The 15,062-nt window shown below is 45.0% G+C and overlaps 1 protein-coding gene across 11 annotated transcripts in view; it reads left to right on the top strand.

Annotated features, from left to right (window-relative positions):
- Nucleotides 1-9,269: 9,269 nt before the first annotated feature.
- The window catches only part of plxna2 (plexin A2), a 565,853-nt gene continuing 560,060 nt past the window's right edge, over nucleotides 9,270-15,062 (top strand). For 9 of the 11 annotated variants that reach the window (XR_011889164.1, XM_072279001.1, XM_072279007.1 and 6 more), the window contains exon 1: nucleotides 9,270-9,370. The gene's annotated coding sequence lies outside the window, so the exon portion shown is untranslated. Of the gene's footprint in view, nucleotides 9,402-9,547; nucleotides 9,569-15,062 lie in introns of those variants that run through there. The other 2 variants (XM_072279002.1, XM_072279005.1) reach the window with 2 other exon arrangements.

The following is a 15,062-nucleotide window of genomic DNA, read 5'->3' as shown; positions in this document are numbered from 1 at the left end:
CTCCTGCCTGATGGTAGATCTGCTAACGTCAGGAGATCAGGCCGCTTGAACTGTCCACAGGATTGCCCACTCACGTTTGATCATGTTGATTTATTTGCTAAAGGACTGGACCCATCAATTCAACTAAAAAATGAATGGAGCAGAAAGCGAGTAAAATCCTGCAGTGAAAATGTCAGCATGGCAGGGTGGGCCAAAGGAGCTGTTTTGGTGTGTGTACACCACTCTGTAATCCCACTCCATATCCCAATAATCCTATTCTCTATTCCTGCATCCCAGCACATGCCCATCATTCCAAACCCTACCAGGACAGCCACAGAAAACACAGGAAAAAAATTAATTTCAGTCTCCAACAAAATACCGCAAAGTGCAAATGAAAGCCAGTGGTGACTTCAGTTGTCACACTTTAAGGAAACTACACAAACGAAGGAGAAAGCCAGCCTAGTCCCTGGATGACCTATTTCTCTGCTGGGGGCTCCCCTTCATCTCACACTCTACATGAAGGGTGGACGATTACATGTTTTGACTTTTCTTGAAACATTAATTACACACTGCCACAGTCTGGCAGCAGAATATTACATTCTCCAGTGTACAATGCAATGTAGCATCCTGAAGCTGGCTCCCTTGGTGCTCTGTTAGTACAACTTTGTAAAACACTGGTTAGACCACAGCTGGAGTACTGTTTGCAGGTCTAGTCACCGGCACCGCTAGATGAATGTGATTTCACTGGAGAGCGAGAGGAGAAGATTGACTAGATGTTGCCTAGAATGGATAGCTTCATCTATGAGAGACTGGATATACTGGGTCTGTCTTCTTTGGTTGTAGGGCATCCTGATCAAAATATACAAAATTGTGAGGGGCTTACTTGTAGTTTGAGTGGGAAAACTTATTCCTTTGTAGAGGTCCTTTGCAGAGGTTAGAAGGAGCCAAGAAACATCTCAGGCAGTAGTCAACAGACTGGGCTTAACGTAGTGGATGGCCAGTACTCGAAACAGTAGATACACTGTTCAAGGATCATGTGTTAGGAACTTGCTGTGGTGTTGGTCAGGGTGCAACATGGACCAAAAACAACAACATCCAACAGCTATAAAGAATAAAGACCTATATAAAAATAAAGTTAGTGGTTAACGTACAGATACAGAACAGAATGTGCATAAATACACAAATACCAGCATACATTTGCAATGTAGGCAGCATTAAAGTGTTTACAGTGCAGTGTTGTGTTGAAGGTAATAGGAAGAGGGGGCTGGGGAGGGGCTAACTCAAATGGTTGATCAGATTAACTTCCTAGGGGAAGAAACTTCCAAGATGGTGCAAAGTTTTTGTTTTAATAGTTCTTTAGCACTAGTTACAGAACTGAAGAGTTGAAGCAAGTTCTCTCCAGACCCTAGAAATATCATACTTGTGTTGTTGAAGGAATTGGTCCACAGCTGACCCTTCTTTCCAGCACCAGGTCTGCAGCTTGGCAGACCACGGGTCTTCAGTAGTAACACTGCTCCTTAATTGTGAGGAAAGTCTGTACCTTCTGACAGTGAGTTCCAGATCCCTACAACCCTCTGGGTGAAAAGTGTATTCCTCTTCTCCCCTCTCACCCTTCCACAAATTACTTTAAATCTCTTTCCCCTGGCTTTTGTCTTCCCCCTTCCCCCCGCCCCAACTAAAGGGAATAAGCCCGGTTCAATCTGTCTAGACCATTCATGCTCCTTAGTTCAAAAGAAATCTACTTCTACAAACTCTCCGCATAGCTATAATTTTCCTGTCCTGTCACATGTCTCCAGTGAAACCATATCTGTCCTGTAATGTGGTGACCAGATGTGTACAGTGCTCAGACTGCGGTCTCACCAGTGATAAGCGGTCCCAGCTGATCCTCCTGGCTTTTACATTCTATGCTTTGGCTCATACATGATCGAATTGGCTGATATGCCTGGATTCTTTCGATTTTGTGTTTTATACCCTGTATTTCTTACTTTTTTTTTTGGTTGCTGTCTGCGCAACGTGTGTTTCTTATGTGTGGAGGGGGAGGAGTTCATGTTTTTCTTTTGAACAGGTTCCACGGTTGTCCGTGGGAACACAAATCTCAGGGCTGTACACTGCATATATACTTTGATAATAAATGTGCTTTTGAATCTTTGAATCTACAAAGAAACCTCCTGTCTACCTATTTAATCATCTTATTGATCTTCCCTGTTGCCTTTGTGGACAATCGCTCCCTTTATTTCTCCATACCACCCTTTGCTATTCCTCCCCAACCCCCCGCCCCCTACCTGATGCATGATACCTTCCTTCTCTGGATTAATTTCTATTTTCCACTCTTCAGCCCAACCACTGTCCAGTTACGTTGTTACCTTTTCTAGCACTGATAACTTTGTTCATGAGACCACCTACATTTTGGTCTAAGTAATTTCTCTACTTTATGAAAAGCTGGTAACAGCCATACAGTGGTGGGAGAGTCCAGAGCCAGAGGACAAGACTTGAGAATAGGGCACTCCTTTCAAATAAAGATGAAGTGGAAGTTCTTTAGCCAGAAGGTGGTGAACCTGTGGAATTCATTGCCACATTTGCCTGTGGAGGCCAAGTTATTGGATGTATTTAATATGGAGGCTGACAGGTTCTTGATTAGTCAAGGTGTTTAAGGTTACAGGGAGAAAGCAGGAGAATTGGTTGCGGGGGATAATAAATCAGTCATGATTGAATGGTGGAGCAGATTTGATGGGCCAAATGACAAAATTTTACTTCTATGTCTTATGGTCTTCAAGCATTATCCTTCACTTCCTACTACTGAGCCAAAATTTGACCTATCATATACTCTCTTGGATAGCACATAATTTCACTTAACTAACCAGCCTGCCATGCAGGACCCTGTCAAAATCCTTGTTAAAATCCATATAGACTATATTAAATACACTGTCCTCATCAATTCTCTTTACTGCCTTCTCCGTGAATATTACCAAACAGATCCTTGCTGACTGTCCCTCATGAGTTTGTGCCCTTCCAAATGTTTATATTGTCCCTTCTGATGGTGTCTGGTCATCTGTCCGCTGGTTACACTAACCAGCCTCAAATTGTTGGACTATCCCTTTCTAAACGTGGGACAACGTAATGTCCAACCCTTTCGCATCACCTCTGTACCTGGGATGGGAAAGATAAATTATTGTCTCCTCAGTTTCCTCACTTATTTCATTTAAATTTTGAGGATATATTTCACCTGGGCCTGTGTTTTATCTATTCTCAAAAATGTCAAATCCTTCAATATTTCCTCTGCGTTTATCCTGTAAATATTTCTTAACATATAGTATCATCCTCACACTCTCTTCCATGAAGATGATCACAAATCTTTCATTAACAATTGTACAGATAAGAGATTTGATTGATTTTAGAGCCGAGCAGAATTGGAAAGGTTGGGTTCTGACCGTATTGAGGCAATGGCGCCCAAGCCTGTGGGCAAGGAATGACTTGAGGCTTGGACAATTTAAGCACCGGGCCAAATTGAAATGGTCGGGGTGTCAGGGTTGGAGGTGAGAGACTGGCTGGTTCGGCTCACTGATCCGTAGGGTTTACTCGACCCTGTGCTAGACTGAGGCAGTGCCCTGCAACTAATGGACTTCCGAATCGGCTGTGGAGGTGCTGGTGTTGTGAACTTCAGTTCTGAATGCTGCTTGCTTGCTTTATTGTTTGCACAATACGTTTTTTGTATTTTCTCCTCTCTCTGCAAATTGGGTGTTTGGCAATCTTCTTCTGTTTTTAATGGGGTCTATTGGGTTCTTTGTTTCATGGCTGCCTGTGAAGAGACAAATCTCAAGGTTGTATAAATTATCCATACTTTGATAATAAATGTACTTTGATCAAGCATCCTCTACCTCCACACATCATTTACTTTCTGATGTATGTTACCCTTTCACTTAATTTTAATTCTTGTAAAACAAATACATTTATTGAACTTAAATATTATTTGTCATATCTCTTATCTACCTATCTTATTTCTCTTTAAAATCACTCCTCGATTGTCTTTACTCCTTCTGTACCTTGAGCTCTTGATATATGAATGGAAACCTATTTCTGTCTTTCTCTGCTCTTGTCATCAGGGAGCTTCTGGTAATCTTTTTGTTTACCCGAAACCCTGAGTCTCCTGCCCATTGCTCTGAGACAGATTTATGTACAAGTAGTTACTTTCAGTCAGTCCACTTTTGTTAAATCGATTTGCAGCATTGTAACAATAACCTCACCCCAATTTTGAAACTTTACTCCCATTTTAGCTTTGACTTATTCCTCATCTATGCTAAATCTAACTGAATTACGATCGCGGTAACAGAAATACTCTCCTCCTGTTAGATAGAAGAGTTAGATAGAACTCTTAAAGATAGCGGAGTCAAGGGATATGGGGAGAAGGCAGGAACAGGGTACTGATTGTGGATGATCAGCCATGATCACAGTGAATGGCAGTGCTGGCTTGAAGGGCCAAATGGCCTACTCCTGCACCTATTGTCTATTGTCTATTGTCCTCTACACCTTCGTTCCTTAACACAAAATCCAAAGTTCCTTACCTCTTATTCAAGTAGATATACCATCTGGCTAAAAATGTTCTGAATGAAGGTTGGGAATAATTATGCATTATTAATCTGCAACAATACATCTCCACGGAGATTCTCTCTCCACAGCTGCACACAAGGTCATAAGAAAATAGGAACAGGAGTTGGTCACCAGGCTGCTCAAGACTCCTCTCCATTCAGTATGACAGTCACTAACGTAAGCTGATAACTTCTCTTCTGTGCAGTTCCCCACAACCCTTAATCACTCAATCTATCAAATGTTTATCTGCCTTCAAATTAAGTATATATAACGTCCTAGACCCCAGCACCCTTAGGAGCAGAGAATTTCAGAGATTCACCTCAATGATCAAAGTCAAAATTGCAAGTAAATTTTATTATCAAAGTATACAAATGTCACCATAGACCACCCTGAAATTCATTTTCCTGTGGGCATACTCAGCAAATCTATAGAATGGTAACTATAACAAGATCAATGAAAGATCAACCGGAGTGCAGAAGACAACAAACTGTGCAAATGCAAATGTAAATAAATAGTGAGAACATGAGATAATGAGATAAAGAGACCTTAAAAGTGCAATCATTGGTTGTGGGAATATTTCAATGATGGGGCAAGTGAGTGTAGTTATCCTCTTTTAATCAAGAGCCTTTTGGTTGAGGGGTAGGAACTGCTTTTGAACCTGGTGGTGTGAGTCCTCCCTTTGAAAGAAGAAACTTTTACACACCTCAGTTATAAATAACTGGTCCCTTTTCTTGTACTCTCAACCCCTTGTTCGGGACACTAGATCTACTGAAGACATGCCAACATCCACCCTGTCAAGCCCACTTAGGACCATAAGACCATATGTATTTGAATACGGTCACCCCTCATTCTTCTAAACTCCAAGGAATACAGACCCAAACTGTGATGCCTCACTTGACAGGGCAATCCAGCTATTCCAGGGATTACCCTGGTAAAACCCTTTTGAATGAACTCCAATGTTACTATAGTAGATCATTTACTATGTAAGGGGACCACAAATACGCACAGTATTCCAGGTGTGGTCTCACCAGTTTCCTCTACCATGTAACTAAACTTCACTGTTCAAAACTCCAACCCCTTCATGATGAAGGCCAACACACTATTTCCATTCTGAACTACTTATTGGACCTGCTTTGCTAACCTTTTAGAACTCTAGATTCTTCTGAACTTCACTCAGTTTCAGTCTCTCCTGGTTTAAATAATGATGCAGTTTTTGATTCCTCTTACTGAAGTTCATGACCTCACGCTTCCACATATTAAACTGCATTTGCCTTGTTTTCACCCGAACTCTCAGTCTAGATGGATCCATCATTGCAAGGCCCTTAGCATTGTCAGTGATCCCTCCCATCCATTCCACAATCTCGTTGCTCCCCTACCATCAGGCAGGAAGTACCATGGCATTAGGGCAAGGACTGTTCGGATGGGAAACATCCAGCCTGTGAAACTTCAGAACTCCGACCACAACCTGGCTCTCATCATTGATGAAGCGTAATGACATTATACTGTTCACTTTTTAGCTTCTGTCGTAAATGCACCTTATGCTAAATGTCAGTTTTCTGGAATATATTTTATTATTTGTTAATTTATTTGTGGTAATATCAATCGATGTGTTGTGTGTGGATTGTACGTACTGTGTGGTGCACCTTGCTCTGGAAGAATGTGCTTTCATTTGGTGGTGTACATCTATATTAAATGACAATAAACTTGAATTTGAACTTCAGAACCAGAATGTCCTCATCGCACGTGCCCTTCCACCTATTTCTGTATTCATCAGCAAACTTGGAAACTTGACATTTCATTCATTTTACAGGTTATTAATGTAAATAGTGTACAGCTGAAGGCCAAGAACTAATCCCTGGGGCACTTCACTAATTAGATCCCTCCAGCCTGAAAAGAACCATTTCTTCCATGGTCCATTCTCCATCTGATAGACAGTTTCCAATCTAAGCTAACACGCCTCCACCAATTCCTGGTGCTCTCAATTTATGTAACAGCATCTTCTGTGGCAGCTTTCCAAAAGCCTTTTGGAAATCTAAATGGAGTGAAGAAGGTTATCTAAGATTACAAGAAATCTAAATCAATTGGGAAAGTGGGCCAAAGGTTGGCAGATGGAATTTAACTCAGACTAGTCTGAAGTGTTACATTTTGGGAAGTTAAACAGGACAGGACATACACAGCAAATGACAGGGCACTGGAGCCCTGGAGAGTGTTGTAGAACAGAGAAATCTAAAAGAACAAGTGCATAGTTCCTGAAAGTGGTGACAGGGGGTGACAGAGTGCTGAAAGCATTTGGAACGCTGGCTTTCATCGCTCAGGGCATTGAACATAAGCGTTGGCATTTCATGTTATAACAGTTCAGGATGCTCAATGGTTCAAAGGTTGAAAGGTGCAAAAGTTCATTTTAATATCAGAGAACGAATATGGCATACAACCTGAAATTCTTACTCTTCACAGACATCCATGAAACAAGGACCCCATTAAATGAATGATAGCAACATTGAAGCCCCTGAAGCGCCCCACAGGCACTAGCAGTGACGCTGCGCAGAATATTGTGTGCAGGTTCCGGTCGCCCAGCTATAAGAAAGTTGTCATTAAGCTGGAAAGGGTGCAGAAAAGATTCTCAATGATGTTACCAGACTAGGGGAGCAGATAAGACAAAGGGCTGGCATGGATATGATGGGCCAAAGGGCCTGTGTCAACCATGACTGTAACAAAAACGTGATTCATGTAGGATCAGTGTAAATGATGGTCGGCATGGGTTCTGTGGGCCGAAGGGCCTGTGTCTGTGCTCTATCACTCTATGATTGTGACTGTGACTACAGACTGGTTCAGGGATAAGGCATCATTCTGAGACTGGCAGGCAGAGAGCCTCAATGCGTTTTGAAGTATTTATGAACAGCAGGGATTGTGGGACAGCAAATCATAAACACAAGAGATTCTGCAGATGCTGGAAATCCAGAGAAACACAGACAAAATGCTGGAGGCCGGGCGGTTACTGCTTGTTACACTGCTGGCTTCTAGGGCAGCAAAGGGTCCTCCTTCTCTACCTGTCCTGGGCCGCCACCTTCACCGTGCCCAAGATGTGGCCCTGAATCCTCATTTCTGCCCCTACGGTATAGCACCAAGTTAGACCATAAGATATAGGAGCAGAATTAAGCCATTCAGCCCGTCAAATCTGCTCCACCATTCCATCATGACTGATCCTGGATCCCACTCAACCCCATACACCTGCCTTCTCGTCATGCCCTGACTGATCAGGAAACGATCAATTTCCACCTTAAATATACTCACGGACTTGGCCTCCACCGCAGTCTGTGGCAGAGCATTCTACAGATTCACTACTCTCTGGCTAAAAAAATTCCTCCTTTCCTCTGTTCTAGAGGGGGTCACCCCTCAGTTTTGAGGCTGTACCCTCCAGTTCTGGATACCCCCCACCATAGGAAACATCCTCTCCACATGCACCCTGTCTAAGTCCTTTCTCTCAGGACGGACAGAGAAGGAGGAAGCTGTCTGTCCTTTTTAATGTTCTGTGATTATAGGTTGGGGCCACGTCCAGTGACCAGAGATCTCTCCAGACCCTGGATAGACTACATTATTGCTGGCAGTACGGAGTTGCACACATTAGTGGGGTAGGTTGGCCTGGTGGCAGAGTCATCCAGCACTGAAACATATCCTTTGGCCCAACTGGTCCCTGCCAACTGCAATGCCCAATCTAATCGTCCCAATTTGCCCATGTTTGGACCATATCCCTCCAAACTAGAAGATCCCAACCGTTTTATGCCAAAGAGCCTGACCAAAGATCCCTGCTCTGAACCTTTCCTATCCATGTACCAGTCCAGTGGTTGTTCTAGTACCTGTCTCAGCAAAGGAGAGGAGCTACCTCTGTTGGTTTGCAGTCTGGAATGAGAGGGGCGGGTCCCGCCAACGGCAGCTGGTTACGAGCAGAGATTTTGGGGCTCCTCAGTAGAGTAGCAGTTAGCACAATGCTATTACAGCTCAGGGCATTGAAGCACAATTCCAATGTCATTTGTAAGGCCATCCTCCCCATAGCTGGCCAGTGGTGTAGCGGCCTCCACACCGGTCCTCAAATCCTGCTGGCTCCTTGCACGCTTTCCATCCGTGCTGGGTTGAGTTTTGAGGTAGCAACTCAGACACGTAAGAACAGACAAATGCTTAAGGTACGGCAAAGTTGCCACCCGATGTGCCACAAGGCACAGAAAAGAAGAACAACAACTCCTCCCCCCCCCCACATGGAATGCTCGGATATCCTCCACCTGCTCCAGTTTCTTCACACAGTCCAAACTCAGTGGATTAATTATTCATTGTAAATTGTCCGGTGATTAGTCAAGGGTTAAATCGGAGCTGTTGGACTGGAAGGGCCTATTTTGCGCAATAAATTACATTTTTTAAAAATTAGTCGTTGTGGTGACAGTTATTGAGGTATAGGGAAATGAGTGGGTGCCAAATGATCCCTCCCAGCAGGTTCCTCTGACGTGCACCGTGTACGGGGCAGGCTTGGTGGCGGTGTGGTGACCTTGGGCTACAGCAGTGACAGCGTTAATAGGCACCCATGGGTGCCAGGAGCTGACCGCCCGCCCCCCACCCGTCACCAGGCGCGCGATATGTTAAGACGGCGCGGTAGGGTAATATACGTGATATGCTAATATACGTGACATGCTAATGAGCCATTCCGACCGCGAGCGCCGAGCCTGGCGGAGAGAAGGAGTGAGGCAGAAGCGGAGGAGAGAGAGAGGGAGAGAGAGAGAGCAGAGCGCGAGCACGGAGGAGAGAGCAACATCGCGAACAAGTTAGTGACAGCGCGGAACGGAGCGAGGAAGGTAGAAGGAGGGAACGACAGAGAGGGAAGCGGAGGGAGGGAGCGAGGGAAGGGGAGGGAGGGAGGGGAGTGAGAGAGGGAGGGAAAGGGGAATGAGAGCGAGAGAGAGACAGAGAGAGAAGGGAGAGAGAGAGGCAGAGAAGATGGGAGACAGACTGACACAGAGAGGTGAGAAATATCGGGAAGAAGTTGGTGACAACCGGGAGCATGGAGAAGGAGGCTTGTGAGAGAGAGAAACGGAAAAGAGGACAACATCGGGACCAGGTTAATGACAACCCGGAGCTGAGGGGGGGGGGGGGAGAGAGAGAGAGAGAGAGAGAGAGAGAGAGAGAGAGAGAGAGAGAGAGAGAGAGAGAGAGAGAGAGAGAGAGAGAGAGAAAAGAGAAATATTGGGAACAAGTTAGTGCCAACCCAGAAGAGAAGGGGAGAGTGGGAACGGTGAAGGGATGAGAGGGGATGGAGGGAAACGGGGAGGGAATGGGGTGATAGGAGAGAAGCAGGAAGGGAGTGAGGAGATGTGCGTAAGAGGGCGGAGAGAAGAGGACACACTGAGTGAAAAATCCCGGGACCAAGTTAGTGACAACTGGAGAAGGGTATGAGGGAGTGAGACGGACAGAGGGGGAGATACTGAAGGAAAGAATGGGGGAGGAAGGAACGAGGGAGTGTATGCGGGGAGGTGGGAGAGAGAGGAGGATGGGGAGTGAGGGTGACGGGAGGGATGGGGAGATTGTCGCTAAAACCGGGAACCGACTGCCCCGTTTTCTGACATTTCACCGGGACCCCAGTTGTCCACACCGTGACTCCCACCCGCCCGCACGCTGGTCCACCCTGGGACCCCTGGGTGGAGGCGGATATTGCTGGGGACGTGTGTGTGTGGTGAAGCCCCGTGTTGGGCATGAGGAGTTGGTGATGCCCCGAGAGCCGGTGGGGTGGGGGAGCGGACGGAACTTCTCCTCACGGAGTGTGACACCGACTCTGCGCGTTGTGCCGTCTCAAGTAGTTTTCAAGCAGGCGGTGTTCCGCTGAGATTCGGGGGCACCGAAGTTTAAAATACGGCGGCGGGAGCAATCCGGTCACTGGCCGGGTCTCGCTGACGATAAAACGCGTGGACGAGAATGAGCACATTCTAATTGAATAAAAACCTAATGCACGTATCGAAGTTCCCGAGCTATACCTTCCCCGTCCCTTGACAGCACGTAACAGATAGAGTACAGTACAGTTGTCTGCACATCGGTGGGGCTGTCGGATCAATGCATAGCAGTAACAGATGTCTGAGTCTGTTACTTAGCTGTACTGATGGATTTAGCCGAGAGGGATCTGTTTAATTAGATTGTATATGAGTGAATTCAGAGGAAGGCACAGTATGCTGGGACGGAGAATGGCCCAAAGGAGAGTTTCTTCCCGCAAATGACATGAATTATTATCTACCCAAAAGCAGTTTGACAATCTATTCGAGTCAATATCGTTTTGTTTTGGCTTGTGATATATTTGAAAACTAATATTTGTCCACAGCCATCTCTTTGGGGGGGGGGGGGGTGAGAAGAGAGATTGGACAGAAGACAGATTGTCAGGAACTGGGGAGGTGCGGGACAACAGTGCCCATGCAGGTGTCTCTGAACCTCCTCCAGTGTGCGTCTGGGACTTGGGAGTTGGAGAGAGAGAGGGTCTAGTGGGAAGTGGAAAGGCAGAATAGGAAATGTACTTTTAAAAACTGAAACCTAATGTTTCAGAGGCCTTCTGCGAAGAAAACGCGATGTGTTGACAGGACTGCTGAGATGTTTGACATCACTTTGGCAGACAGCTTGTGATGTTTCTCTGAGGCCATTGAACTTCTAATTCTGTGCCTGCCGCAGACACAGTTGAAGAAAGCCAAAAGTACAACCATTTGTTAAGAGATTAGTTTTGGGCTCTAGGAGGCTCGGCTTACAAACCAGGCAGCGTGAAACCGTTTGAAAAGCAAGACCAGGGTACAAAATGTAAAAGAGTGAGCAGAGAGATGAAGTCGTATCGCCTCTCGAGTATTACCCTGAAGCAGGACCCCTGGGTCATTGGTATATAACTAAGTTTGGGGACCCCTGCCCTGAAGGATGTCTGCCACGGATCCTTACTTCCAGCATCAGAGATGGCGGGGGAACTGTTTTAGTTGTCCCTGACTGTACTTGTGAGGAGGCTAAGCGCAGCTGGAGTTACATCTAATAGGGCTTGAAGAGCGATGTCCATTCCGAGCGTGTTCGTGTCTCTCCTGTTTGAGGAGACCTGCTGCTGTACGTGGGGTTGATGTTCAGTTCTTCCTCCCTCCCCTCCCCAAACTATTAACAGTGATCCGTGTGGCAGCACTGAGCATCAGTGGGTAACATCTGATGCGAGACAAGGCGAATTGTAATGTTCACAGAGCTGAGCAATCACCTTCAGAATCAGGTTTAATCGTGAAATTTGTTGTCTTGGCGGTGTCAGTACAATGCAACGCGCATTAATAAAAGCATGAATTACAGTAAATATATACTGAACAGTTAAATTAAATAAGTGGTGCCGAAAATAAATTTTAAAAAGTAGCGAGGAGGTGTTCATGGGTTCAATGTCTATTCAGAAATCGAGTGCCAGAGGGGAAGAAACTGTTCATGAGTCGTTGAGTGTGTGCCTTCAGGCTCCTGTTCGTCCTTCCTGATGGTAGCGATGAGAAGAAGGCATGGCCTGGGTGATGGGGGTCCTTCATGATGGATGCTGCCTTTTTGAGATATCACTCCTTGAAGACGTCCTGGACACTACGGAGGCTAGTGCCCATGATGGTGCTGACTAAGTTTACAACTCTTTGCAGCTTATTCCGATTCTGTGCAGTAGCTGTGTCCCCTCACCCTGTAGCAGACGGTGATGCAACCAGTTAGAATGCTCTCCATGGTACATCTGTGGATATCTGCTAATGTCCTTGGTGACAAACCTGAAACTCCTGATGAAATGCAGCCGCTGTAACCATCTTCTTTGTAACTGCACCGATATGTTAGATCCTCGGGGTTAATGACACCCAGGAACATGAAATTGCTGACTCTGTCCACTTCTGATCCCTCTGTGAGGGTAGGTTTGTGTTCCCTCGTCTTACCCTTCCTGAAGTCCACAATCAGTTCATTTTAGCTAAGAGTCGGAATATAACGTTTTTTTTACATTTTGCTCTGAATTTGATTACCGATTCACTGCAAAGAAGATATTGAATTGGCTCATTTTAAAATACTATATGTAGCGACTACTTGAAAATAAACTAAAAGTCACTGAGGCTAAGAGAGTATTGCACTGTTATTAACCGGATTTCATCGAAAAATACCTTTTAATTCTTTATTACAAACCAACAATAAAATCATTCCACTCTTCCGTAATTCATGTAAAAGCAATTGGATCAAATTCAAACAAGGACGAACGATCAAAGACGAAGTCAATAAAAAATCTGCGATGCCTACTCGTCTTCTCTATGCAGCCAGAGCCATACGGGTGACTTTTTCTCACGGGCCTATTACTTTCCCCGGGTTCCCCTCTCCTACTGACAACTCTCCTCTCCTATCAGGTTCTTTCTTCTTCAGCCCTTGACCTTTCCCACCCACCTGGCTTCACCTATCACCTTCCAGCTTGCCTCCTTCGCCTCCCCACACCAATTTATTCAGGCATCTTCCCGGTTTCTTTGGAGTCCTGATGAAGGGTCGGGGACCGAAGCGTCAACTGTTTATTCATGTCCGTAGATGCTGCCTGGCCTGCTGAGTTCCGCCAGCATTTTGTGTGTGATTTCCTTTGGATTTCCAGCATCTGCAGACTTTTTGGTGTTTGTGACTATATTCGCTTATTAATTTAGTGAGGATGCACAACGCAAATACAATACAGACAGACGATAAATAGATACCTGGCTCCTACCCTATATGTTATTGACGAGTTGAATATTTACAATAATGGTCCCATTATTGCAAATCAACATGCAAAACTGAGTGAGAGCAGACCTCCAGCTCTCCCCGACAGTAACAGCAGGTGCAGACGGCATCTCCTCCCAGCTATCCAATTATCACCCCTTCTTCTTGGAGAGAGCTCCGTGCAGCAGGATAATTCCGCGGGCAACCCCCTTCCCCACCCCGTGCTCTGTGCAGGTGGACATTTTCACTTGTCGACCCATGGTGATTACCAACAATTTGTTTTGACTCTGGGCCAATAGCAGCCAAGCATGATGCGTCCTCTCGCGAGTTGAGACGTGGACAAAAGCTACAGCAAAGGGGGTCCCGAGGAATTTAGCTCCTTGTACTGTCGGAGACCACTGACGCTAATTATTATAAAGGCCAATCTGACTACTTTGTGAGAGAACGCTTTGGAACAGACAGACAAGCCTGTGATTGTCATCCGTATTTTGAGAAGTCACTACAATCAAACCTCTGGGGGAGCTGTTGGACAGAACCTTTTTCACTGCAGCAGACTCCGGACTAGATCCAAAAGCTCCAAATAACATTTATTGTTTAATCAATACTGTGAACGAGGAGACTTCCTCTGATTCTGTTCAAATTCCATTGCTGACGTTGAATGAATATTTTATTAGCTAAAAGTAAGTTCAGTTTCTGACCTTGTAATTCATACCACACAAGCATGTTTTGAGAAAGAATGCTGTTTGTTGGCAGTGCTCTGAGTTTACAACCAGCCTTGTTTGAGAATTGGCCCTGCGATGATGTCTGTAGCTCATCTCCACGATGGGGGCTTTGTGATTGCAAGCAGCTCACTGGGTAATTGCTGCAAGGTAGAGGGGAAAAGATGGGAGAAGACCGGACCTTGTTCTGACTTCACTGAGCTTTGATTACCAGCGAGCTGCTCAAATGAGTGCCAGGTCCGAAGCCAAAGCGTGCACGTCAGAAAGATGACGGTGTTAGAATAAGCTCAGTGGTGGTTTTTTGGGGAAATTTTTAAAAGTCTCAAGTACACATCTGAACTGATAATGTCACACGAAAGATAATCTGAATGAGAATGTTGGAGGTGTTAATGGCAATGCGTGGGAAATCCTGTGAGAATTGGAGGTGGTGATCACATCTCTTCGACCCAGCTGCCCAGACCCGGGCTGGCAGCCATACCAGAGTGAGCTCTGCTAATTTCCTGGAGACTTGTGATATTAAAAGCTGAAGGAAGCAATGTTCCAGCTCGATACATTTACAGATACCAGGAAAACGGATTTGACTCGGAATTCGCCAATAGCAATATAGTGGATTCTGGTTAATTGGGATACATTGGGACTAATACACTTTGGTCCAATTAAGCAATTGCCTGAATAAGCTGGTTTCAGGGAAATAGCTAACAAAGTATAAAACAACAAACTTTTTAACTGAGTACCAATTATGTATTTAAATTAAATACAGAACAAATTAGAACACTACCAATACAACTACAGTACTATAAAAGTGTGTATTAGTTCTTTATAGTTGTTGATGGAGGAATTTATCCAGTGCATGCTGCCTCCTTCTTTGATTGACTGTAAATGAACAAAATTAATGCAGATAATGGACTGCCTTCATACAATGCTTTCAGTGATTTACATCGCCCATTGCAATATTTAAGATGATTGTCGATTCCTTCAAATTCTTCATAGTTTCTAACTTGTTGAGGTAGTGAAATCATTTCATTTTCATTCCCAGCCATTTCTGGCATCTTCAGCCTG

This window comes from Mobula birostris, chromosome 14 (assembly GCF_030028105.1).
Source record: "Mobula birostris isolate sMobBir1 chromosome 14, sMobBir1.hap1, whole genome shotgun sequence".
Lineage (NCBI taxonomy): Eukaryota > Metazoa > Chordata > Chondrichthyes > Myliobatiformes > Myliobatidae > Mobula > Mobula birostris.
Note: the sequence above shows the minus strand (reverse complement) of the source record. Positions and strands in the feature narration are given on the sequence as shown.